The sequence below is a fragment of the Pseudophryne corroboree genome, chromosome 8 (assembly GCF_028390025.1).
Source record: "Pseudophryne corroboree isolate aPseCor3 chromosome 8, aPseCor3.hap2, whole genome shotgun sequence".
In the NCBI taxonomy this organism is placed as follows: domain Eukaryota; kingdom Metazoa; phylum Chordata; class Amphibia; order Anura; family Myobatrachidae; genus Pseudophryne; species Pseudophryne corroboree.
The window spans coordinates 42,888,480-42,914,577 of NC_086451.1; positions in this window are offsets into that span (position 1 = coordinate 42,888,480).

A 26,098-nucleotide genomic window follows, 5' to 3' on the forward strand; every position below is an offset into this window, starting at 1 on the left:
CTACTGGTGTCAACTATTGGTATCAGCTACTGGTATCAGCTACTGGTATCTGCTACTGTTATCAGCTACTGGTGTCAGCTACTGGTGTCAGCTACTGATGTCAGCTACTGGTGTCAGCTACTGGTGTCAACTACTAGTATCAGTACTGGTGTCAGCTACTGGTATCTGCTACTGGTGTCAGCTACTGGTATCAGCTACTGAAATCAGCTACTGGCGTCAGCTACTGGTATCAGCTACTGGTGTCAACTATTGGTATCAGCTACTGGTGTCAGCTACTGGTATCAGCTACTGGTATCTGCTACTGTTATCAGCTACTGGTGTCAGCTACTGGTGTCAGCTACTGATGTCAGCTACTGGTGTCAGCTACTGGTATCAGCTACTGGTGTCAACTACTAGTATCAGTACTGGTGTCAGCTACTGGTATCTGCTACTGGTGTCAGCTACTGGTATCAGCTACTGAAATCAGCTACTGGCGTCAGCTACTGGTATCAGCTACTGGTATCTGCTACTGTTATCAGCTACTGGTGTCAGCTACTGGTATCAGCTACTGGTATCTGCTACTGTTATCAGCTACTGGTGTCAGCTACTGGTATCAGCTACTGGTGTCATCTACTGGTATCAGCTACTGGTATCAGCTACTGGTGTCAGCTACTGGTATCAGCTACTGGTATCAGCTACTGGTGTCAGCTACTGGTATCTTGATATGATGCAACACATTGCAAAACTGCACAGCAGTTTGACCATAACATTACATTACACATCAGCTCTTATCCTCTTATAGCAGGTGTGGGGAACCTGCGGCCCTCCAGCAGTGGTTGAACTACACATCCCAGCATGCCCTGCAACAGTTTTAGCATGGCCAAATAGCAAAACTGTAGCAGGGCCTGCTGGTATGTGTAGTTTAACAACAGCTGGAGGCCCAAAGTTTCCCCACCCCTGTCTTATAGAGAAGGGAGTTTCTTTTTGCTAACCCGGACAAGAGGCCTTTTTCTGAGAGCAGCAATTATTCCCTCTGACAGTCATCCGCTGGATCTCCAATGCAGGGCCGTAACTACGTATGTGCCAGGTGTGCCTGGCACACAGCGCAGTTGCCCTGAGGGCGCAACAGCCAGCGGCATGTAATGAGTCAAATTGACTCATTACATGCCGCTTCTGCTGTGTGCCGTGCGCCGCGCTGGAGAGGAGAGGAGAGAGCAGCACCGGGCAGCGGAGAAGGAGGTGGAGGGAGGGGGACTGGAGCCGCAGCAGCGCTATGTAATTGGTAGTAGCGCTGCTGCAGCAGCTCCCTCTCCTTCCGTATTGGCTGTCCGGCGCTGCTGTGAATGCTGGGATGCGGTTCCTCCATCCCAGCATTCACAGCGGCGCCGGGCAGCCTATACGGAAGGAGAGGGGACTGCTGCAGTGGCGCTACTACCAATTACATAGCGCTGCTGCGGTTCCAGTCCCCCTCCCTCCTCCTTCTCCGTTGCCTGCATCGAGGGAGCTGCCAGCACGAGGAGCCTGACTGCCAGCGGGGAGATGGTAAGTATCTCTCTCTCTCTTTCTTTCTCTATCCTTTCTGCCGCAATGTGTAAAAAGGGGGACACCGTCTGCCGTAATGTGTAAAAAGGGGGACTGGCTGCCGCAATGTGTAAAAAGGGGGACACCGTCTGCCGTAATGTGTAAAAAGGGGGACTGGCTGCCGCAATGTGTTAAAAGGGGGACGCAGTCTGCCGTAATGTGTAAAAAGGGGGACTGGCTGCCACAATGTGTAAAAAGGGGGACACAGTCTGCCGTAATATGTAAAAAGGGGGACTGGCTGCCGTAATGTGAAAAAGGGGCACTACCTGATGTAGTGGTGCTACTGTGCGGCGTAATTTGAATAATGGAGACTACTGTGCACCATTGTATGAATTGGTATTATTTTGTGGCCACGCCCCTTTCCCGTGAAGCAACGCCCCTATATTTTTCGACCGCGCCTACGGCGCGCACTGCCGCCGGTTTACGTTAAGGGGGGGGGGGGGGGGGCGCCGATGCCATTTCTTGCACACAGCGCTAAAATGTCTAGTTATGGCACTGCTCCAATGGGACCAGTTCTCGTCAAATACTGTATATTGTTTGTACAGGTTATACAGATAGACAGATTCACTTCATACGTTTTCTTTTTTATTGTTTTGGTTATTTTATAATCCACGTATTAATTTTTATTTGTGTTCTTTTTACGGTAATAAATATAGAAGTTTGTGATTTTTTATTTATTACATCCAAAATTCCGAAATACAGAATATTCCAAAATACTAAAAATTTTTGAGCGCGACTGAGATAGTGACACCTTCCCATTCTGAGGGTTCAATGCACAGAAACTGTTTAATGCACAAAATTTGTAATAATGTTGTATAAAATGACCTTCAGGCTGTGTGTATAAGGTGTACATGAAACATAAATGCATTCTGTGATTAGACTTGGGCCCCATTCCCAAGATATCTCATTACTGTATGCAAATATTCCAAAATATGGAAACATCTGATATCCAAAATACTTATGGTCCCAAGCATTTTGAATTAGAAGACTCGGGTCTATTTTTGAAGCAGTGAAAAGAGTGGAGAAGTGAGCCAGTGGAGAAGTTGCCCATGGCAACCAATCAGCTGCTCTGTATCATTTTATAGTATGCAAATTATAAATGTTACTTCAATGCTGATTGGTTGCCATGGGCAACTTCTCCATGTGCTCACTTCTCCACACTTTTCTCTGCTTCATGAATCGACCGCTCAACCTATATTACATCATGAAACGAAGTGGACTTGCATTAATCCCCCTGCTTAGTACATAATGGGCCTAATTCAGACCTGATCGTACGCTAGGATTTTTCACTGCGCAGCGATCAGGCCTGAACTGCGCATGCGTATGCACCGCAATGCGCAGACACGTCGTACGGGTACAAAGCGGATCATTGCTGTGCGATGGATTTAACGAAGAATCCATTCGCACAGCCAATCGCAAGGAGATTGACAGGAAGAGGGCGCTTATGGGTGTCAACTGACCGTTTTCTGGGAGTGTTTGAAAAAATGCAGGCGTATCCAAGCGTTTCCAGGGCGGGTGTCTGACGTAAATTCCGGTCCTGAACAGGTTGAAGTGATCGCAGCTGCTGAGTAAGTCCTGAGCTACTCAGAAACTGCACAAACTCTTTTTGTACCACTCGGCTGCACATGCGATCGCACACTTGCAAAGCTAAAATACACTCCCCTGTAGGTGGCGACTATCTGATCACAGCGCTGCAAAAAATAGCTAGCGAGCGATCAGGTCTGAATTAGGCCCAATATCTTGAGCAGCAATAATTGATTTCCTCCTGCCCTTATTTATCATTGAGTGATACATTTCACTGAGAGTGATAAATTGCACCAGCCAATCAGCTCCTAACTATTATTTTTCAAACACAGTCTGTAACATGGTAGTTGGGAACTGATTGGCTGGTGCAATTTATCACTCACAGTGAAATCTATCACTCATTGATAAATAAGGGCAACAGTCTGTAACAATGCAGTTGGGAGCTGATTGGCTGGTGCAATTTATCACTCACAGTGAAATTTATCACTCATTGATAAATAAAGGCATTAAAAGCTTATCAGAATGAAATGCATATATGCTGCATTTTATCATAAACCCCTATAGAATGTAAATTTGAAAGGTACCATTGAATAAAATATATGGTCACCTTGGCTAATGCACAGTTTGAACCCAAAGTAACTGAAGCCTGAAGAAGCAATATGATCTATAACCTGGATCCACTCAACCCTACTGGTGTTCCCCCTCCTCCATAGAGTCACTGGGTCACACCACTGATAGTCCACCCTGGATCAGGCAGAAATTCCAGTCAGATAGAGACGTGTGGGTCAGGACACGGTCCAGCGCACACAAATGATTTTCCAATAACAATTAGTTGGGCTGGAGAGAGATGAATAATCGGCTGCACTCAGATTGATTTCAGATGCTTGGAAAGCCGCGCATGAAAACTCCACTCTGTGTAATAGAATCTCAGCCTGCACATTGCCTGCTTGGTAATTAGGGTTAGAGGCTGGCAATGGGGTGTCATTTTACTGTATATCATGAACGGGCAGATGGCTATCCCATCCCCCCCCCCCCCCCCCCCCATTTATTAACCCTTCATTGGCTGCAATGGATTGCTTACAGCAAAGGAATCCAAATCCGTCTCCATAAAAGGTCCTTGATAAATATTCAAGAGCCCAGACAGCTATTTAGCCACAGCAGAGATTTATGAAACTGACTGGCCAGGTCTTTTCTGCAAAACACACCTGTTCCTAGACCCTGAGGCTGCATACTGGCTGGGTAACACAGTAGTGCTACCCCTGCTGTAGCTAGCAACACACACTGGCTGCAGCTAGAATGACTGCAGTTATAGAGGCCCCGATTCTTTATAGTAAACGTGTATTCTGCATAATATTAACATGCACGATGCACCTGTGATGCAGCTTGACCTGTGTTTCGGAGCATCCTCTGTAGGTATGATCTAAATTACACTGGGGGTAATTCCAAGTTGATCGCAGCAGGATTTTTGATAGCAATTGGGCAAAACCATGTGCACTGCAGGGGAGGCAGATATAACATGTGCAGAGAGAGTTAGATTTGGGTGGGGTGTGTTCAATCTGCAATATAATTTGCAGTGTAAAAATAAAGCAGCCAGTATTTACCCTGCACAGAAACAAAATAACCCACCCAAATCTAACTCTTTCTACACATGTTAGATCTGCCTCCCCTGCAGTGCACATGGTTTTGCCCAATTGCTAAAAAAAAATCCTGCTGCGATCAACTTGGAATTACCCCCACTGTCTTTATAATAACCCACAAGTCTTTTAGGCCCTACACACTGGCCGATTTTTTGAAAGATATGAACGATCTCGTTCATAAATGAACGAGAACTCGTTCATATCTTTCAGTGTGGAGGCTCCAGCGATGAACGATGCGCGGTCCCGCGCTCGTTCATCGCTGGTCCCCCGTCGGCTGTGCATGCAGGCCAATATGGACGATCTCGTCCATATTTGCCTGCAGTTCTATGGAGCCGCGTGACGGGGGGAGTGAAGAAACTTCACTCCCCCCATCACTGCCCCCCCACCGCCGGGTCGCTCGTCGGCCGTATCCGCCGTCGGGCAGCTCGGCGGCGGGTCGGCCAGTGAGTAGGGCCCTTTAGGTGCGTCCAAAAGTGCAGCTGCTGTATGAACTGCATCTATGTCTTAATCAGGCCCATTGTGCAGTGAATGGTCATTTTACCTTGTGTATATGATGTCCCATAGGGTGAGTCATTAACAGTTCGTTTAAGGACGCAGCTCAGACCTCAGTTTTCATACTGCGTTCCGCAAGTCATGGAATCATATCATAGCACCGAAACTGCCGGCACTCATCCTAAGACAACTCCAAAAACATTCATTTATTGCTACTTATGTTATGATAGTTTGTGGTAAAATGGTTAGCTTGCTGCCTCACAGCACTGAGGTCTTGGGTTAAATTGCCACCGAGGACCTATCAGTGTGGAGTTTGTATGTTCTCATCTTTGTGCTCCGGCTTCTCCTGCAATCCCAAGGAATACTGGTAGGTTAATTGGCTTCTGACAAACGATTTAACCCTAGTGTATGTGTGTGCGTGACATGTGGGGGGTAATTCCAAGTTGATCGCAGCAGGAAATTTTTTAGCAGTTGGGCAAAACCATGTGCACTGCAGGGGAGGCAGATATAACATTTGCAGAGAGAGTTAGATTTGGGTGGGTTATTTTATTTCTGTGCAGGGTGTTTTATTTTTACACTGCAAATTAGATTGCAGATTGAACACACCACACCCAAATCTAACTCTCTCTGCACATGTTATATCTGACTCCCCTGCAGTGCACATGGTTTTGCCCAATTGCTGACAGAATTCCTGCTGCGATCAACTTGGAATTACCCCCCTGATACGGAATCTAGATTTCACTGGGGCAGTGACTGGTGTAAATGACTAGGGCCAGTACTAAGCCTTGAAAAGTGATACATTTCACAGTGATAAAGCAACAGCCAATCAGCTCCTAACTGTCATTTTTCAATCCCAGCCTGTAACATGGCAGTTAGGAGCTAATTGGCTGGTACTTTATCACCGTGAAATGTATCACTTTTCATAGCTTAGTACATCTCTCCAATATCTGTGAAGCTCTGTGTAATGTACGTATAAAGTAATGCTATTAAATAATGATGCATCTAACATAGGTGGTCATTCTGAGTTGATCACTAGCTGCATTCGTTCGCTGCGCAGCGATCAGGCAAAAAAAAACGGCACTTCTGCGCATGCGTATGCGGCGCAATGCGCACGCGCGTCGTACTATTGCAACGAACGATGAAGTTTCCCACAAGGTCTAGAGAAGCTTTTCAGTCGCACTGCTGGCCGCAGAGTGATTGACATGAAGGGGGCGTTTCTGGGTGTCAACTGACCGTTTTCAGGGAGTATTCGGAAAAAACGCAGGCGTGCCAGGAAAAACTCAGGCGTGGCTGGGCGAACGCAGGGCATGTTCGTGACGTCAAAACAGGAACTGAACAGTCTGAAGTCATCACAAGCGCTGAGTAGGTATTGAGCTACTCTAAAACTGCACAAAAAAAGTTTGCCGCCGCTCTGCGATCCTTTCGTTCGCACTTCTGCTAAGCTAAAATACACTCCCAGTGGAAGGTGGCATAGCGTTTGCACGGCTGCTAAAAACTGCTAGCGAGCGAACTCGGAATGACCCCCATAGACCAGGGATTGGTAGAGATAGACAGTTGTCTGAGTGATGGCCACATCTGCGGCCACTTCTCTGTGTGGTAGCCTACTTACTAACTAATGCTAATACGAAAGTCCACACCTGTAGGCCAAGCATCCAGTGTATCTGCACATGGAATCCCGTCCCGCCCACTGTTTTTCCATCCACTTCCATCATCATCGTAAGTATATACATGCACCCACTCCATGCTGGGTGCAAAGGATCCCCTGAAACTTCCATTCTACCGCTGTCTACTCTCTACTAAAGTTGGCTTTGTTGAAAGAGGAGTGCACAACGGTGCAGACAACAGTCTTCTTGTTCTCCAGGGAGGCTTCCTAACCTATCCCAAGATGGCCACTGAGATCACTACTGAGCATGTGCAGGGTCCATCTTGTCTTTTGCGGTGTGTGAGAGCATGGGGGTTGTAGATGTGCAGTGAATTCCGTAAGACTCGTGGGGGAATTCAATTATTTGAAAAGTCAGTTGGGTGTCTGTTTTTTTTTCCTCCTGTCTATTAGATAAGAAAAACCAGACACCCAACTGACTTCTCAAACAATTGAATACCCCCCATGGACTCTGGAGTGTAGAAGAACACCTTTACTTGGCTTCACATCAGGAACTGAACTAACTCCCAAACAGGAAACTCCCTCCCAGCAATGTATAGCCCCAGAGAGTCCCATCCTGCAGGGTCCTAGCAGGATACACATCTACAGGGGTTATATTAATTTGTAACTAGAGATGAGTGGTTTGGTTTTGTTCAAAACTGAACATACCTAAACTAGGGATCCGAGTAGAACCGAGTCCTGGCTCGGAACAATTTTGGGGATCCGAGTTGGCTGAGTCAGGTCTTCCCTTGAGTCTGGAACTTGGATTTAAAAATCGAATGTAGGGTTCTGGATTCTTGATTTCAGGTACCATTTTACTTAGGACATTGTATGGCGAGGTGGGCAAAACTGACTGTAAATTAATGTTATTGGTGTTATTAATACTATAGGAATAAAAAGAGGTCCAAGTTACATGATTTTACCTATTTTTATGGATTTTTATTGATTTTTAAGAAATTCAGATCCAAAACTGAACCCAAATACTTGAGGGGGGTTTTGCAAAACATGATGATTTAGGGGTCTATTTACTAAGCCTTGGACGTAGATAAAGTTGACTGAGATAAAGCACCAGCCAATCAGATCCTAACTGTCATGTCACAGGCTGTGTTTGAAAAATGCAGCTGATTGGCTGGAACTCTATCTCCGTCCACTTTATCTCCATCCAAGGATTAGTAAATAGACTCCTCAGAAACAAAACCAAAACACGGGGCTCTGTGCAAATCTCTTTTTTACTTTGCTTAAATGTGGGATTCTGCCCTAAACCCAGTACTATTGTCTCCCCAGTTAGACAAGGACAATACCGTATCGCTGGCAGAGGTAGGGGCGTCAGTTTCAGAGATTCGCGGCTGGCATATTCATTTGTGGATCAGCTCTGATGCAGGTGACTGTGATTCGGGAAGTGAGGCATCATTTACAAAGAGTGCATTTAAATGCAGACGTTTCTGCACAGACCAAATTTCTGAGCTCTAGCACGTTGCTACTGATTCGTTGCTATGGTTTTAGTGGAGCGTTACGTCTTTGAGAATACTAGTAAACAACTCTCAGTCTGCCCATAGGTGGGATCCTGCCTTGGCAATGGCTTGAGTCGTGCTGAAGAACAAGTGACTTCTGTGCATCGTTGTCACAAGGGATATTTCTCAACGTTTTTTTCTTTTTCCAGTGATGAAGAAGAAAGAGTAGAAATTGACAAAATAACACGGATATGATTAAACCGCTTGTAATTTATTTCTGTGATCTTTATTATTCTACCTATAGAATGGTAGGGCCACAGCAGCACTGATAAGGACGACGTGCAGGCTTGGACTGGCCCACAGCGGTACAGGGGAAACCAACGGTGGGCCCTACTGCCTGGGGCCCCACCTCCTGCTCTACGGATCAGGTTCCAGACTGTGCACTTGAATTATACATTATGCATATGTCACCTTATACTGGACTATGGTGTATATTCTACAGTGCATTGCTGTTATTAATCTGTTATTAATCTGGTACATTATCATGCATACAGCAGCTGAATTTACTGTATATATTTATGAAGGGGCAGGCCATGAGGTGGCAGGCCACACACCCTCTGCAGACTGGCCACACCTTTAATACAGCCCCCCCCCCCCCCACTGCATTCCCCCGGTGGGCCCTACATGCCCCAGTCCGACACTGACGACGTGAGATGTTTAATCCTGGTAAGGACTGCAACCAATGTTTATGCACCGTCCTTTTCAGTTCCATAGAACTACTGCATGAGAGTCCCCCTTTCACACTGCTGCAAAACCACAGGTTATTGCCCCATATCTCCCAGCTGTCCCAATTTTCGTGGGACAGTCCCATTTTTCATGGGACTGTCCCACCCACAGGCCGCAGTGTCCTGCGGTTGGAAAAGGGAGCAGTTGGGTATGCCCACACAGTAATGAAATCGGGGGCGACCCGTGTTCAATGACATGGGCTGTACCCGGGATCTTGGTGTCAAAGGACTATTAGCATAGGCGTGTACAGGAGCCGACACGGGGGTGCCACTCTGGGACTTCCCCCTCCTCCGCGTTATGGACCACTCTCCCAGACCCCCCACCTCCAGGACATAAACTGCTTACCTGGGCGGCCCAGGTGAGCAGTCTATGTCCCAGAGCAAGAGGTGGAGAAGGTAGTCTGTGACCTGGCGGAGGTGGGAGGTCCCAGAGCAGGACACCCATGTCGGCTCCTGCGCATGCCTATGCTTATTAGACAACCAGAACAATAAGGGGCATATTTAGTCTTTTGCCAGTGGTTGTAAAATATGTTGTGAAAAACCATGGTACCAGGGGTGAGTGCCCTAATTGCCATGATGACCTTTGACATGGGCAGATCAGCAGCTTACTGTAGTTATTCAAAAATGGACGCCAAGGCAACCTTTCACCACCAAATAATGGTAACCATGGAATTGTGTTATGACCAAGCACGGGTTGGGTAGACGTTACCGGTGGCTGAGATCCTGGCGTTCAGCATCCCAACGCTCTGTAACCCTTGCTCTCCTGGCTCCTCTGTGCTGCTGTGGTATAGGCCGCAGCACAGCATTCTGCCTCAGGCTCTCCCTGGAGAGCTACCCTCTGCTCAAAAGTGGGTATGGCTATGACTGTGTTAAGGGGGACGGTTGCCCCCTTTGCCCCCCCCCCCCTAAATCCATCCCTGAGTCGGCATGCCGACTGTCAGGATTTGCAGTGGTCAGGATGTAGGCGGAGACCGCCGGTCACATAAGTACATCCCCCAAGCACAGCTGCATTATCAAAATATGTAGTTCTAGAATCCTAACATACAAACAGAGAATTTGACGGCAGATAAGAACCACTTGGCCCCTAGTTGGTTGAATTAACAGTAACTGTAGGAGAACCGGAACTCGAGAGACAGGTTTCATTCCTCTGCATGTAAATCCTGGATTCTATATTTATAACAGACCGGCAGCTTGTGATTACTGCAGTGACGGCTTCTCATCATGATATGCTGAATGATGCTGGATATAGCCTGTTCCGCCTATGTGGCAAATGCATTTCTGTTGGGTGTTTATAAAAAGCCGGGGTTTATTTTCAGCCTTATGCCACAGGCACAGGCACCGATCTTTAAATAAAGCCCTGAGTCTATTAATAGCTAGCGGAGAGTGTTCCAATAGAAGGCTCCATGCTGCTCCTTTGTGTGTGCCAGAGGAGAGGGAGCCTGTTTGAATTGATAATCCTGAGAAGTAATCACTACCGTCCCAGCACTCCTGGTAATGGGGGTCATTCCGAGTTGTTCGCTCGTTGCCGATTTTCGCTATACTGCGATTAGTCGCTTACTGCGCATGCGCAAGGTTAGCAGAGCGCATGCGCTTAGTTATTTTACACAAAAGTTAGGTATTTTACTCACGGCGTAACAAAGTTTTTTCATCGTTCTGCTGATCGGTGGCGTTTCAGGGAAAAACGTGGGAGTGGCTGGAGAAACGGGGGAGTGTCTGGCCGAACGCTGGGTGTGTTTGTGACGTCAAACCAGGAACGAAACTGACTGAGGTGATCGCAATGTAGGAGTAAGTCTCGAGCTACTCAGAAACTGCTAAGAATTTTCTATTCGCAATTCTGCTAATCTTTCGTTCGCAATTCTGCTAAGCTAAGATACACTCCCAGAGGGCGGCGGCTTAGCGTGTGCAATGCTGCTAAAAGCAGCTAGCGAGCGAACAACTCGGAATGAGGGCCAATAGGAGCTATGGGGGTCATTCCGAGTTGTTCGCTCGTTATTTTTTTCCGCTATGGAGCGATTAGTCGCAAACTGCGCATGCGCAATGTTCGCAGTGCGCCTGAGCCAAGTAAATTAGCACAAAAGTTTGGTATTTTACTCACGGCCTAATGAGGATTTTTCATCGTTCTGGTGATCGGAGTGTAATTGACAGGAAGTGGGTGTTTCTGGGCGGAAACTGGCCGTTTTCTGGGAGTGTGCGGAAAAACGCTGCCATTTCTGGGAAAAACGCGGGAGTGTCTGAAGAAACGGGGGAGTGTCTGGGCGAACGCTGGGTGTGTTTGTGACGTCAAACCAGGAACGAAACTGACTGAACTGATCGCAGTGTAGGAGTAAGTCTCGAGCTACTCAGAAACTGCTAAGAATTTTCTATTCGCAATTCTGCTAATCTTTCGTTCGCAATTCTGCTAAGCTAAGATATACTCCCAGAGGGCGGCGGCTTAGCGTGTGCAATGCTGCTAAAAGCAGCTAGCGAGCGAACAACTCGGAATGAGGGCCTATGTGCAGATCTCCCCTGTAGGTTTACTCACCAGCGCTTGTAGATATTGCAATGATTGGAGAGCATGTACCGTAGATAGGGAAGGTGGCAGTTCAATTGCGGTATCCTGGCGGATAGGGATTGGTTTAATAGAAGAGTGTAAGGAGCTAAGAGGTTTGTGTGCCAAATGTGGAAATGTTCTCTGCTTTATGATGATGTCTTGTAATCTTTATTCCAACTGGAACAGATTGTTTAATGGATGGCCAATTCCAGATACATATGTAGCAGGGCTGGGCGTACCATCTGGGGCGACATACCATGTACCATTATGCTATCGGTTGTTGTAACCCATACAACATATTGTGTCCTATTTAACTCTTTTCATGCAGGTGCAGTGATATCATTTGACCAGCACCAGGGCTGTAACTAGGTGTGTGCGGAGGGGGCACCGCACATAGGAGGTCAATCCGACCCGTTCGCACACAGCGGTTCTTCGCTGCGGTGCGAACGGGTCAGAAATGCGCGTCGGACGCATTGCGCACGTGCGGTGTTGCCTGGCGACGATCATCGCTGGGCAACGATGCCGCCAGCGAGAAATGTGATCGCAGCGGCGATCGCAAGAAGACGGACAGGCGGGAGGCATTCCGGGGCAGATACTCATCATTTTCCAGGCATGGTGAGTCCAACGCAGGCGGGTCGAGGCGTTTGGAGGGCAGATGTCTGACGTCAGGACCGAGACCTTCATGGCTGAATCCGTCGCACTGGGTGAGTAACTGCAGCCCTGATCTTGTTTTACTTGAAACATAGCAGGGTTGCACAAGCGATCGCAGCCCTGCTATGCTAAAATACACTCCCCCTCAGGCGGCGTCAGGTTGATCGCACGAGCAGCAAAAAGTTGCTACTCGGAATGACTACCATAGCGCTGTAGGCTAGGGGGCGCAGTTTATGGCACTTGTCAATTATCTGTTTTAATTACTTTTACTTGCAGCTTCCCCCCTTTTTGAAACCCAGCATCTCCTGACCGCACGTCTCCTACCCGGACCCTTTCTGTCGCTAATACCTATACAACATTCATGAACACAACTTGATAGCTCTTTGTTATTCAGTCACACTGTCCTTTATTACATTTCAAGATGCTGACATACCCGAGATTCAAACCCGCTGCCTGTGGCATTGCAGTCAGACAATCTATTCATTGAGCTACAGTATCTGCCCTTTCATAGAAAGGTAGACAATTCTAAGCTACAGAATTCTAACTATTTGAAGCTTATCTTGTACTTTGTGAAAAAGTGGCAGTATATTGAAATATGTTATTTAATAAAGAGTATTGTAATTGAATAACAGCGTGTGCTCAAGTTAAGTGCATGAATGTGGTATAAAAAGGATTTGTGTCCAAACCCATTTTTTTGCAGTGGTCTATGTGAGAAGGGGCATCATAGCATGGGCTTTCTCTGGGACCAATCTTGTCATGCTCCTTCCCCATGAGGCACACGCCTTATGTCCCTATTGAAAAAAATGAGGGGGGCAATTCTCTCTCACAGGGCACCAAAAAGTCTAGTTACGGCCCTAGGCAGCACTCAGACAGAGGACCGGCTCGTCAGATGGTATAACCAATGTCGAGAAGCGTTTATTAGGGAGCAAGTGTAAGGAACATTAAAGGGTGTTACAGTAATAACCCCAATGGTAATGGTCACAGGGTCATTCAGTCTGTAGAGTCTCATAGACACTGGGGGAGACGGGTAAAAGCTTGGGGCGAGGCAGTCAGGGTAAACATGAGATATGAGCAGATTATTGAGAATTCCCCCTCACTGCACTATGGGGGTCATTCCGAGTTGATCGCTAGCTGCCGTTATTCGCAGTGCAGCGATCAGGCTAAAAATCTGCATTTCTGCGCATGCGTATGCGGCTCAATGTGCACGCGCGACGTACTTTCACAAAAGCCGATGCAGTTTCACACAAGGTCTAGTGACGCTTTTCAGTCGCACTGCTGGCCGCAGAGTGATTGACAGGAAGTGGGTGTTTCTGGGAAGTAACTGACCGTTTTCGGGGACTGTGTGTAAAAACACAGGCGTGTCAGATACAAACGCGAGCGTGCCTGGAAAAACGCAGGCGTGGCTGGCCGAACGCAGGGTGTGTTCGTGATGTCAAAACAGGAACTAAACAGTAGTGATGAGCACCGGAAATTTTTCGGGTTTTGTGTTTTGGTTTTGGGTTCGGTTCCGCGGCCGTGTTTTGGGTTCGAACGCGTTTTGGCAAAACCTCACCAAATTTTTTTTGTCGGATTCGGGTGTGTTTTGGATTCAGGTGTTTTTTTCAAAAAACCCTAAAAAACAGCTTAAATCATAGAATTTGGGGGTCATTTTGATCCCAAAGTATTATTAACCTCAATAACCATAATTTCCACTCATTTTCAGTCTATTCTGAACACCTCACACCTCACAATATTATTTTTAGTCCTAAAATTTGCACCGAGGTCGCTGGATGGCTAAGCTAAGCGACCCAAGTGGCCGACACAAACACCTGGCCCATCTAGGAGTGGCACTGCAGTGTCACGCAGGATGGCCCTTCCAAAAAACACTCCCCAAACAGCACATGACGCAAAGAAAAAAAGAGGCGCAATGAGGTAGCTGTGTGAGTAAGCTAAGCGACCCTAGTGGCCGACAAAAACACCTGGCCCATCTAGGAGTGGCACTGCAGTGTCACGCAGGATGGCCCTTCCAAAAAACACTCCCCAAACAGCACATGACACAAAGAAAAAAAGAGGCGCAATGAGGTAGCTGTGTGAGTAAGCTTAGCGACCCTAGTGGCCGACACAAACACTTGGCCCATCTAGGAGTGGCACTGCAGTGTCACGCAGGATGGCCCTTCCAAAAAACACTCCCCAAACAGCACATGACGCAAAGAAAAAAAGAGGCGCAATGAGGTAGCTGTGTGAGTAAGCTAAGCGACCCTAGTGGCCGACACAAACACCTGGCCCATCTAGGAGTGGCACTGCAGTGTCACGCAGGATGGCCCTTCCAAAAACACTCCCCAAACAGCAGCACATGACGCAAAGAAGAAAAAAAAGAGGCGCAATGAGGTAGCTGTGTGACTAAGATAAGCGACCCTAGTGGCCGACACAAACACCTGGCCCATCTAGGAGTGGCACTGCAGTGTCACGCAGGATGGCCCTTCCAAAAAACACCCCCCAAACAGCACATGACGCAAAGAAAAAAAGAGGCGCAATGAGGTAGCTGTGTGAGTTAGCTAAGCTACCCTAGTGGCCGACACAAACACCTGGCCCATCTAGGAGTGGCACTGCAGTGTCACGCAGGATGGCCCTTCCAAAAAACACTCCCCAAACAGCACATGACGCAAAGAAAAAAAGAGGCGCAATGAGGTAGCTGTGTGAGTAAGCTAAGCGACCCTAGTGGCCGACACAAACACCTGGCCCATCTAGGAGTGGCACTGCAGTGTCACGCAGGATGGCCCTTCCAAAAAACACTCCCCAAACAGCACATGACGCAAAGAAAAAAAGAGGCGCAATGAGGTAGCTGTGTGAGTAAGCTAAGCGACCCTAGTGGCCGACACAAACACCTGGCCCATCTAGGAGTGGCACTGCAGTGTCACGCAGGATGGCTCTTCCAAAAAACACTCCCCAAACAGCAGCACATGACGCAAAGAAGAAAAAAAAGAGGCGCAATGAGGTAGCTGTGTGACTAAGATAAGCGACCCTAGTGGCCGACACAAACACCTGGCCCATCTAGGAGTGGCACTGCAGTGTCACGCAGGATGGCCCTTCCAAAAAACACCCCCCAAACAGCACATGACGCAAAGAAAAAAAGAGGCGCAATGAGGTAGCTGTGTGAGTAAGCTAAGCGACCCTAGTGGCCGACACAAACACCTGGCCCATCTAGGAGTGGCACTGCAGTGTCACGCAGGATGGCCCTTCCAAAAAACACTCCCCAAACAGCACATGACGCAAAGAAAAAAAGAGGCGCAATGAGGTAGCTGTGTGAGTAAGCTAAGCGACCCTAGTGGCCGACACAAACACCTGGCCCATCTAGGAGTGGCACTGCAGTGTCACGCAGGATGGCCCTTCCAAAAAACACCCCCCAAACAGCACATGACGCAAAGAAAAATGAAAGAAAAAAGAGGTGCAAGATGGAATTGTCCTTGGGCCCTCCCACCCACCCTTATGTTGTATAAACAGGACATGCACACTTTAACCAACCCATCATTTCAGTGACAGGGTCTGCCACACGACTGTGACTGAAATGACGGGTTGGTTTGGACCCCCACCAAAAAAGAAGCAATTAATCTCTCCTTGCACAAACTGGCTCTACAGAGGCAAGATGTCCACCTCATCATCATCCTCCGATATATCACCGTGTACATCCCCCTCCTCACAGATTATCAATTCGTCCCCACTGGAATCCACCATCTCAGCTCCCTGTGTACTTTGTGGAGGCAATTGCTGCTGGTCAATGTCTCCACGGAGGAATTGAATATAATTCATTTTAATGAACATCATCTTCTCCACATTTTCTGGATGTAACCTCGTACGCCGATTGCTGACAAGGTGAGCGGCGGCACTAAACACTCTTTCGGAGTACACACTTGTGGGAGGGCAACTTAGGTAGAATAAAGCCAGTTTGTGCAAGGGCCTCCAAATTGCCTCTTTTTCCTGCCAGTATAAGTACGGACTGTGTGACGTGCCTACTTGGATGCGGTCACTCATATAATCCTCCACCATTCTTTCAATGGGGAGAGAATCATATGCAGTGACAGTAGACGACATGTCCGTAATCGTTGTCAGGTCCTTCAGTCCGGACCAGATGTCAGCATCAGCAGTCGCTCCAGACTGCCCTGCATCACCGCCAGCGGGTGGGCTCGGAATTCTGAGCCTTTTCCTCGCACCCCCAGTTGCGGGAGAATGTGAAGGAGGAGATGTTGACAGGTCGCGTTCCGCTTGACTTGACAATTTTCTCACCAGCAGTTCTTTGAACCCCAGCAGACTTGTGTCTGCCGGAAAGAGAGATCCAAGGTAGGTTTTAAATCTAGGATCGAGCACGGTGGCCAAAATGTAGTGCTCTGATTTCAACAGATTGACCACCCGTGAATCCTTGTTAAGCGAATTAAGGGCTCCATCCACAAGTCCCACATGCCTAGCGGAATCGCTCTGTGTTAGCTCCTCCTTCAATGTCTCCAGCTTCTTCTGCAAAAGCCTGATGAGGGGAATGACCTGACTCAGGCTGGCAGTGTCTAAACTGACTTCACGTGTGGCAAGTTCAAAAGGTTGCAGAACCTTGCACAACGTTGAAATCATTCTCCACTGCGCTTGAGACAGGTGCATTCCACCTCCTATATCATGCTCAGTTGTATAGGCTTGAATGGCCTTTTGCTGCTCCTCCAACCTCTGAAGCATATAGAGGGTTGAATTCCACCTCGTTACCACTTCTTGCTTCAGATGATGGCAGGGCAGGTTCAGGCGTTTTTGGTGGTGCTCCAGTCTTCTGTACGTGGTGCCTGTACGCCGAAAGTGTCCCGCAATTCTTCTGGCCACCGACAGCATCTCTTGCACGCCCCTCTCGTTTTTTAAATAATTCTGCACCACCAAATTCAAGGTATGTGCAAAACATGGGACGTGCTGGAATTTGCCCAGATTTAATGCACACACAATATTGCTGGCGTTGTCCGATGCCACAAATCCACAGGAGAGTCCAATTGGGGTAAGCCATTCTGCGATGATCTTCCTCAGTTGCCGTAAGAGGTTTTTAGCTGTGTGCGTATTCTGGAAAGCGGTGATACAAAGCGTAGCCTGCCTAGGAAAGAGTTGGCATTTGCGAGATGCTGCTACTGGTGCCGCCGCTGCTGTTCTTGCGGCGGGAGTCCATACATCTACCCAGTGGGCTGTCACAGTCATATAGTCCTGAGCCTGCCCTGCTCCACTTGTCCACATGTCCGTGGTTAAGTGGACATTGGGTACAACTGCATTTTTTAGGACACTGGTGAGTCTTTTTCTGAGGTCTGTGTACATTTTCGGTATCGCCTGCCTAGAGAAATGGAACCTAGATGGTATTTGGTACCGGGGACACAGTACCTCCAACAAGTCTCTAGTTGGCTCTGCAGTAATGATGGATACCGGAACCACGTTTCTCACCGCCCAGGATGCCAAGGCCTCAGTTATCCGCTTTGCAGCAGGATGACTGCTGTGATATTTCATCTTCCTCGCAAAGGACTGTTGGACAGTCAATTGCTTGGTGGAAGTAGTAAAAGTGGTCTTACGAGTACGACTTCCCCTCTGGGATGACCATCGACTCCCAGCAGCAACAACAGCAGCGCCAGCAGCAGTAGGCGTTACACGCAAGGATGCATCGGAGGAATCCCAGGCAGGAGAGGACTCGTCAGAATTGCCAGTGACATGGCCTGCAGGACTATTGGCATTCCTGGGGAAGGAGGAAATTGACACTGAGGGAGTTGGTGGGGTGGTTTGCGTGAGCTTGGTTACAAGAGGAAGGGATTTACTGGTCAGTGGACTGCTTCCGCTGTCGCCCAAAGTTTTTGAACTTGTCACTGACTTATGATGAATGCGCTGCAGGTGACGTATAAGGGAGGATGTTCCGAGGTGGTTAACGTCCTTACCCCTACTTATTACAGCTTGACAAAGGCAACACACGGCTTGACAAATGTTGTCCGCATTTCTGTTGAAATACTTCCACACCGAAGAGCTGATTTTTTTGGTATTTTCACCAGGCATGTCAATGGCCCTATTCCTCCCACGGACAACAAGTGTCTCCCCGGGTGCCTGACTTAAACAAACCACCTCACCATCAGAATCCTCCTGGTCAATTTCCTCCCCAGCGCCAGCAACACCCATATCCTCCTCATCCTGGTGTACTTCAACACTGACATCTTCAATCTGACTATCAGGAACTGGACTGCGGGTGCTCCTTCCAGCACTTGCAGGGGGCGTGCAAATGGTGGAAGGCGCATGCTCTTCACGTCCAGTGTTGGGAAGGTCAGGCATCGCAAACGACACAATTGGACTCTCCTTGTGGATTTGTGATTTCGAAGAACGCACAGTTCTTTGCTGTGCTTTTGCCAGCTTGAGTCTTTTCATTTTTCTAGCGAGAGGCTGAGTGCTTCCATCCTCATGTGAAGCTGAACCACTAGCCATGAACATAGGCCAGGGCCTCAGCCGTTCCTTGCCACTCCGTGTGGTAAATGGCATATTGGCAAGTTTACGCTTCTCCTCTGACAATTTTATTTTAGATTTTTGAGTCCTTTTTTTACTGATATTTGGTGTTTTGGATTTTACATGCTCTGTACTATGACATTGGGCATCGGCCGTGGCAGACGACGTTGCTGGCATTTCATCGTCTCGGCCATGACTAGTGGCAGCAGCTTCAGCACGAGGTGGAAGTCGATCTTGATCTTTCCCTATTTTTGGAACCTCAACATTTTTGTTCTCCATATTTCTCTAACGTCCTAAGTGGATGCTGGGACTCCGTAAGGACCATGGGGAATAGCGGCTCCGCAGGAGACTAGGCACAAAAGTAAAAGCTTGAACTAGCTGGTGTGCACTGGCTCCTCCCCCTATGACCCTCCTCCAAGCCTCAGTTAGATTTTTGTGCCCGAACGAGAAGGGTGCATGCTAGGTGGCTCTCCTGAGCTGCTTAGAGTAAAAGTTTATTTTAGGTTTTTTATTTTCAGTGAGTCCTGCTGGCAACAGGCTCACTGCATCGTGGGACTAAGGGGAGAAGAAACGAACTCACCTGCGTGCAGAGTGGATTGGGTTTCTTAGGCTACTGGACATTAGCTCCAGAGGGACGATCACAGGTTCAGCCTGGATGGGTCCCGGAGCCGCGCCGCCGGCCCCCTTACAGAGCCAGAAGAACGAAGAGGTCCGGTGAAATCGGCGGCAGAAGACGTTCCTGTCTTCAACTAAGGTAGCGCACAGCACTGCAGCTGTGCGCCATTGCTCTCAGCACACTTCACACTCCGGTCACTGAGGGTGCAGGGCGCTGGGGGGGAGCGCCCTGAGACGCAATAAAAACAGAAATACCTTAGGATGGCAAAAGAAATACATCACATATAGCTCCTGGGCTATATGGATGTATTTAACCCCTGCCAGTTTTCCAGAAAAAAGCGGGAGATAAGGCCGTCGTGAAGGGGCGGAGCCTATCTCCTCAGCACACAAGCGCCATTTTCCCTCACAGTTTCCGCTGGAAGGACGGCTCCCTGACTCTCCCCTGCAGTCCCTACAGAATCAGGGTAAAAACGAGAGAGGGGGGGCACTATTGGCAGCTAAATTATAAACAGCAGCTATAAAAGGGAGTAACACTTATATAAGGTTATCCCTATATATATATATATAGCGCTCTGGTGTGTGCTGGCAAACTCTCCCTCTGTCTCCCCAAAGGGCTAGTGGGGTCCTGTCCTCTATCAGAGCATTCCCTGTGTGTGTGCTGGGTGTCGGTACGATTGTGTCGACATGTATGAGGAGGAAAATGATGTGGAAGCAGAGCAATTGCCTGTGTCAGTGATGTCACCCCCTAGGGAGTCGACACCTGACTGGATGGTTGTATTTAAAGAACTACGTGACAATGTCAGCACTTTACAAAAAACTGTTGACGACATGAGACAGCCGACAAATCAATTAGTGCCTGTCCAGGCGTCTCAGACACCGTCAGGGGCGATAAAACGCCCGTTACCTCAGTGGGTCGACACAGACACGGATACTGAGTCCAGTGTCGACGGTGAGGAGACAAACGTAATGTCCAGTAGGGCCACACGTTACATGATCACGGCAATGAAGGAGGCATTGAACATTTCTGACACTACAAGTACCACAAAGAAGGTGTCACAACTGAGGGCCTGAGCTGACGGGAGGCAGCCTCAGTTGTAGGGGCTGAGATGTACCGGAACCTGGGAGGTTGTATCAGACCCCTGGACATGTAAGTAACATGAATAATAACTGCCCGAAGGCGTGACCACGACAACTTAGATAAAAGTCAATGATGTTTATTATGACAACTCCGCATCACAGCAGCAATAAAAGAAAACGTAAAAGTCAGCAAAGAATAAATACAGTTCCTGAGTACTACAGCATGGCAGGAGCCACAGGGCACTGGTAGTGTGAGATAGTTCTTATGATCTTCTAGATGGAAAGTCCTTACCAGGCCCGGCTGTAGCAATGGAGATAACCCAGGATTGTACCAGCTGGTGTTCCAGGAAGAGCTGGGTTGCTGAAGGTAAAACAGCTGCTGTGGATACTGGCTGGAACCAGACTGTTGTTAGCACGGAGTGGATACTGGCTGGAACCAGTTAAATAATAAATGAACTTTGGGAGCGATGAAATGTGAACTGAAATGTAGAACTTGAGAGCGGAGAAATAATAATTCCGGTGGAGAGTGGTAAAGTGTAGAAAGGACACCGGCCCTTTAAGGGAAGCTGTACTCTGCTGGAAGCTGAGGCTGGAAGCAGGTAGTGTTGTAGCTGGAAACAGATGAATCCACAATGGATTGGAGAGTCAGGCTACACCGCAGGTGGAATGCTGGTGCGGGTCTCTATGGTGGAAGTCTTGAGACAGGAGCTGGAACCTGGAAGACAATCATAGAAGAGAGACAAACAGGAACTAGGTTTGACAACCAAAGCACTGACGTCTTCCTTGCTCAGGTACAGCTTACTTATACCTGCAGCAAGGAAGGGGTTGGCTAGGCAATTATGCAAATCAACAACACAGACAGCAGATTGGTGGAAATGATCAGATGACAGAATCCAAGATGGCTGCGCCCATGCAGACACTTGGAGGGAAGTTTGGTTTGTAATCCATGTGGTCTGGGAAACAGTAATGGCGGCGCCGGCCACCGGAGACAGGAGACGCCAGGCTGATAGATGCACATTTAACCACGCGGGCACAGCGGAGGCCGCGGCTGATGAAAAGACCACTCTGCATGTGGAAACTCAGGAACAGCGGAATCCGGTCCTGGAACGCTGAGCCCGCCTTAGGAGGCATCTGAAGGGTAAGTAATGGCGTCCAGATACCCGGATCGTGACAGCACCCCCCCCTTTAGGAGTGGCCCCAGGACACTTCTTAGGCTTTAAAGGAAACTTTGCGTGGAAATTTCGAACCAAGGCAGGAGCATGGACGTCAGAGGCATTGGTCCAAGAGCGTTCTTCAGGACCATAGCCCTTCCAGTCAATGAGATACTGAAGTTGACCGTAACGGTGACGTGAGTCCAGGATCTTGGCCACTTCATACTCAACGCCTCGTTGAGTTTGGACTTTCGGAGTTGGTGGAAGTGAGGAATGAAACCGATTCAAGATTAGCGGTTTCAACAGGGAAACATGGAATGTCCTGGGTATTTTTAAGAAGGGAGGTAACTGGAGTCTGTAAGCAACAGGATTGATGACTTGATCAATTTTAAAAGGACCGATGTAGCGAGGTGCAAACTTCATACTGGGAACTCTTAACCTCAAATTCTTCGTGGATAACCATACCCGATCACCCACCTTGAGAGCAGGAACTGCTCGACGCTTCTTATCCGCAAACTTCTTGTACCTGAACGATGCCTTGAGCAGAGCTGATCGTACGCTCTTCCAGATATTGGCAAACTGATGCAAGGTGATATCCACTGCGGGAACAGAAGTTGCTGGAAGCGGTTGGAACTCAGGGACTTTAGGGTGGAATCCAAAGTTGGTGAAGAATGGTGTTGAGGAAGATGAAGAATGATACTGGTTGTTATGACAGAACTCGGCCCAGGGAAGTAATTGAACCCAGTCATCTTGAGAGGAGGACACATAGATGCGGAGGAAGGCCTCCAAGTCCTGATTCACCCTCTCAGTTTGACCATTGGTCTGAGGATGGTAAGCCGTGGAAAACTTTAACTTGACTTGGAGAACTTGACATAAACTTCGCCAGAATTTGGCTGTGAATTGAACTCCTCGATCTGAGATAATTTCTTCTGGAAGACCGTGGAGTCGGAAGATCTCTTGTATGAATACTTGAGCCAACTTGGAAGCTGACGGAAGACCGGTGAGAGGAATGAAGTGTGCCATCTTGGTGAACCGGTCAACTACCACCCAGATGGTATTGAACTTGTTGCACATGGGCAAATCTGTAATAAAATCCATCGACAAATGGGTCCATGGTCGACGGGGAACAGATAGTGGAACCAGTTGCCCCGCAGGCGACTGGCGGGATACTTTATCTTGAGCACACTTTGGGCAAGATGCAATAAACTCCAAAACGTCCTTTTTCAGAGTTGGCCACCAATAGGACCTAGAGATAAACTCCAGGGTTTTTTGGATACCTGTATGTCCGGCAAAACGGGAAGCATGGGCCCAATGCATGAGCTTCTTCCTTAGTGTCGGCTTCACAAAACTTTTCCCTGATGGGGGCGTAGAGTCCATCCCTACCGTGGAGAATGCCAACGGATTTATAATAGGATGCTTGTCTGAAGACTCAGACTCATTTTCTTGCTCCCATGAGCGGGAAAGGGCATCGGCCTTGCGATTCTGAGAGCCCGGACAGAACTGGAGTTTAAAGTCGAACCTGGAAAAGAAAAGTGCCCATCTGGCCTGACGAGGGTTGAGACATTGTGCGCCTTTTAGATATAGAAGGTTCTTGTGGTCTGTAAGGATGGTGATTGAATGAGAAGCTCCCTCCAACAGATATCTCCACTCCTCTAGAGCGAGCTTGATGGCTAGCAACTCCTGGTCGCCAATGGCATAGTTGCGCTCCGCTGGGGAGAACTTCCGTGAGAAGAAACTGCAAGGATGTAAATGACCATCTTTAGCCCTCTGAGATAACACCGCTCCTACTCCAACGGAGGAGGCATCCACCTCTAAGATGAAAGGAGAGTCGATGTCAGGCTGTTTCAGGACAGGTGCAGAGATGAACCTCTGTTTTAAAAGATGAAAAGCTTGCATGGCTTCTTCAGACCACTTGGACGGGTTAGCACCCTTCTTGGTGAAAGCAGTAATAGGCGCCACAATGGTGGAAAAGTCTCGTATAAACTTTCGGTAATAATTGGCGAACCCTAAGAACCTCTGGACCCCTTTGAGGGTTAAGGGTACCGGCCAATTCTGGATTGCTTGTAGTTTCTCAGGATCCATCTCTAGTCCGGAACCGGACACAATGTACCCTAGAAACGGAATGGACTTGACTTCAAAGACGCATTTCTCTAATTTGCAGTAGAGATGATTGACACGGAGACGGGACAGAACCTCCTTTACCCAGAAACGATGTTCCTCTAAATCGTTGGCAAAAATGAGGATATCATCTAGATAGACCACGACATGACGGTATAGAATGTCTCTGAAGATCTCATTGACGAAATGCTGGAAGACAGCTGGAGCATTGCTCAATCCGAAGGGCATGACGAGGTACTCATAATGTCCGTCACGGGTGTTAAATGCGGTCTTCCACTCGTCACCCTCACGGATCCGGATGAGATTGTATGCACCTCTCAGGTCCAGCTTTGTAAAGATGGTAGCTCCGCTAACTCTGTCAAAGAGCTCAGTAATCAGGGGTAAAGGATAGCGGTTCTTGATGGTAATGTCGTTCAAACCTCTGTAGTCGATGCACGGCCGCAGACCACCATCTTTCTTCTTTACAAAAAAGAAGCCTGCGCCGGCTGGAGAAGAAGAAGGTCGAATGAACCCCTTTGCTAGGTTCTCTTTAATGTATTCCTCCATAGAATGTGTCTCGGGGAGAGACAACGGATAAGTTCGGCCTCGAGGTGGAACCTTCCCTGGAACGAGATCAATCGGGCAGTCCCATTCTCTATGAGGAGGAAGGATATCAGCAGAAGCTTTACTGAACACATCCGTGAAATCTTGATATGGAGGAGGTGGAACATCAGACGACCTGGGGGAGGAAGAACAGACAGGCAACACTTTAAACAAACATGTCTTAGTACAGGAGGAACCCCATGCCAGGATTTGCGTAGTCGTCCAATCAATTGTAGGATTGTGAAGACGGAGCCATGGAAGGCCCAGGACCACAGGATGTGTGGCTCTTGGAATCACTAAAAATGAAATAAGTTCGGAATGAAGAACTCCCACTCTCAGACGAACTGGTAGAGTCCTTAGAGAAATAACTGTATCAAAAATTTTACTGCCATCCACAGCAGTTAAGGAAAAGGACGAAGGAAGTCTCTCGGTGGGTAGGGACCACCGTTTAACATAGGCTTCAGTAATAAAGTTCCCAGCTGCTCCGGAATCCAGGAGGGCAATGACGTTCTGATAACGTTGAGCAACTTGAAGCGAGACTGGGAGGTTACAATCTTGAGGAGATGGAGAGGAGATCATTACTCCTAGCCGGCCCTCTCCTTGGCGAGCTAGGATTTGGAGTTTCCCGGACGTTTGGGACAGGCATTAATGGTGTGAGACGGAGCTGCACAATACAGACAGAGAAACTCGGAGAGACGTCTTCGGCGCTCAGCAGGAGTTAAACGGGAACGGCCAATTTGCATGGGTTCATCTGTAGTTGGTGACAGTTGGCGAGGAGGAGGAGTAGAAGATTTTGGAGCAGATGATCTTCCACGCTCAGTTGCTCTCTCTCTGAAACGTAAGTCAACTTTCGTACAAAGTGAGATTAGCTCATCTAACTTGGAGGGTAAGTCTCTGGTAGCTAACTCATCTTTAATACGCTCGGATAAACCATGCCAGAATGCAGCATACAGGGCCTCGTCGTTCCATGCCAGTTCGGATGCCAGGATCTGGAACTGTATAAGATATTGTCCTACAGTACGTGATTCCTGGCGTAAACGGAGAATCTCAGACGAAGCTGAAGTTACCCGGCCTGGCTCGTCGAAGATGCGCCTGAATGTTGACACAAATGCAGTGTAAGAAGATAGCAGGGTGTCGGACCTCTCCCATAACGGTGATGCCCAATCAAGGGCTGAGCCACTGAGAAGAGAAATAATGTAGGCAATTTTTGTACGGTCACTGGGAAAATTGCCAGGTTGTAGCTCAAACTGAATCTCACACTGGTTGAGAAATCCCCTGCAGAATCTTGGAGATCCGTCAAACTTTGCTGGCGTTGGAAGATGAAGACGTGGAGCAGAAATGGGTAAGATGGGTGGGGTTATAGCTGGAGTCACTGTGGTTGACGCACCTGACGCGCCTGATCCACGGAGAGTTGTCTGAATCCCATCCAGCCGAGTAGAGAGATCCTGGAGACAGCGGATGATGTGGCCCTGTGCAGCCTCCTGATGTTCTAGTCGGGCTGCCAGTTCTTGCATCGGCCTGGCCGCTTGATCCTGGTCTCCGGCTGGATTCATTAGGTCAGTGCTTACTGTCACAACTGAGGGCCTGAGCTGACGGGAGGCAGCCTCAGTTGTAGGGGCTGAGATGTACCGGAACCTGGGAGGTTGTATCAGACCCCTGGACATGTAAGTAACATGAATAATAACTGCCCGAAGGCGTGACCACGACAACTTAGATAAAAGTCAATGATGTTTATTATGACAACTCCGCATCACAGCAGCAATAAAAGAAAACGTAAAAGTCAGCAAAGAATAAATACAGTTCCTGAGTACTACAGCATGG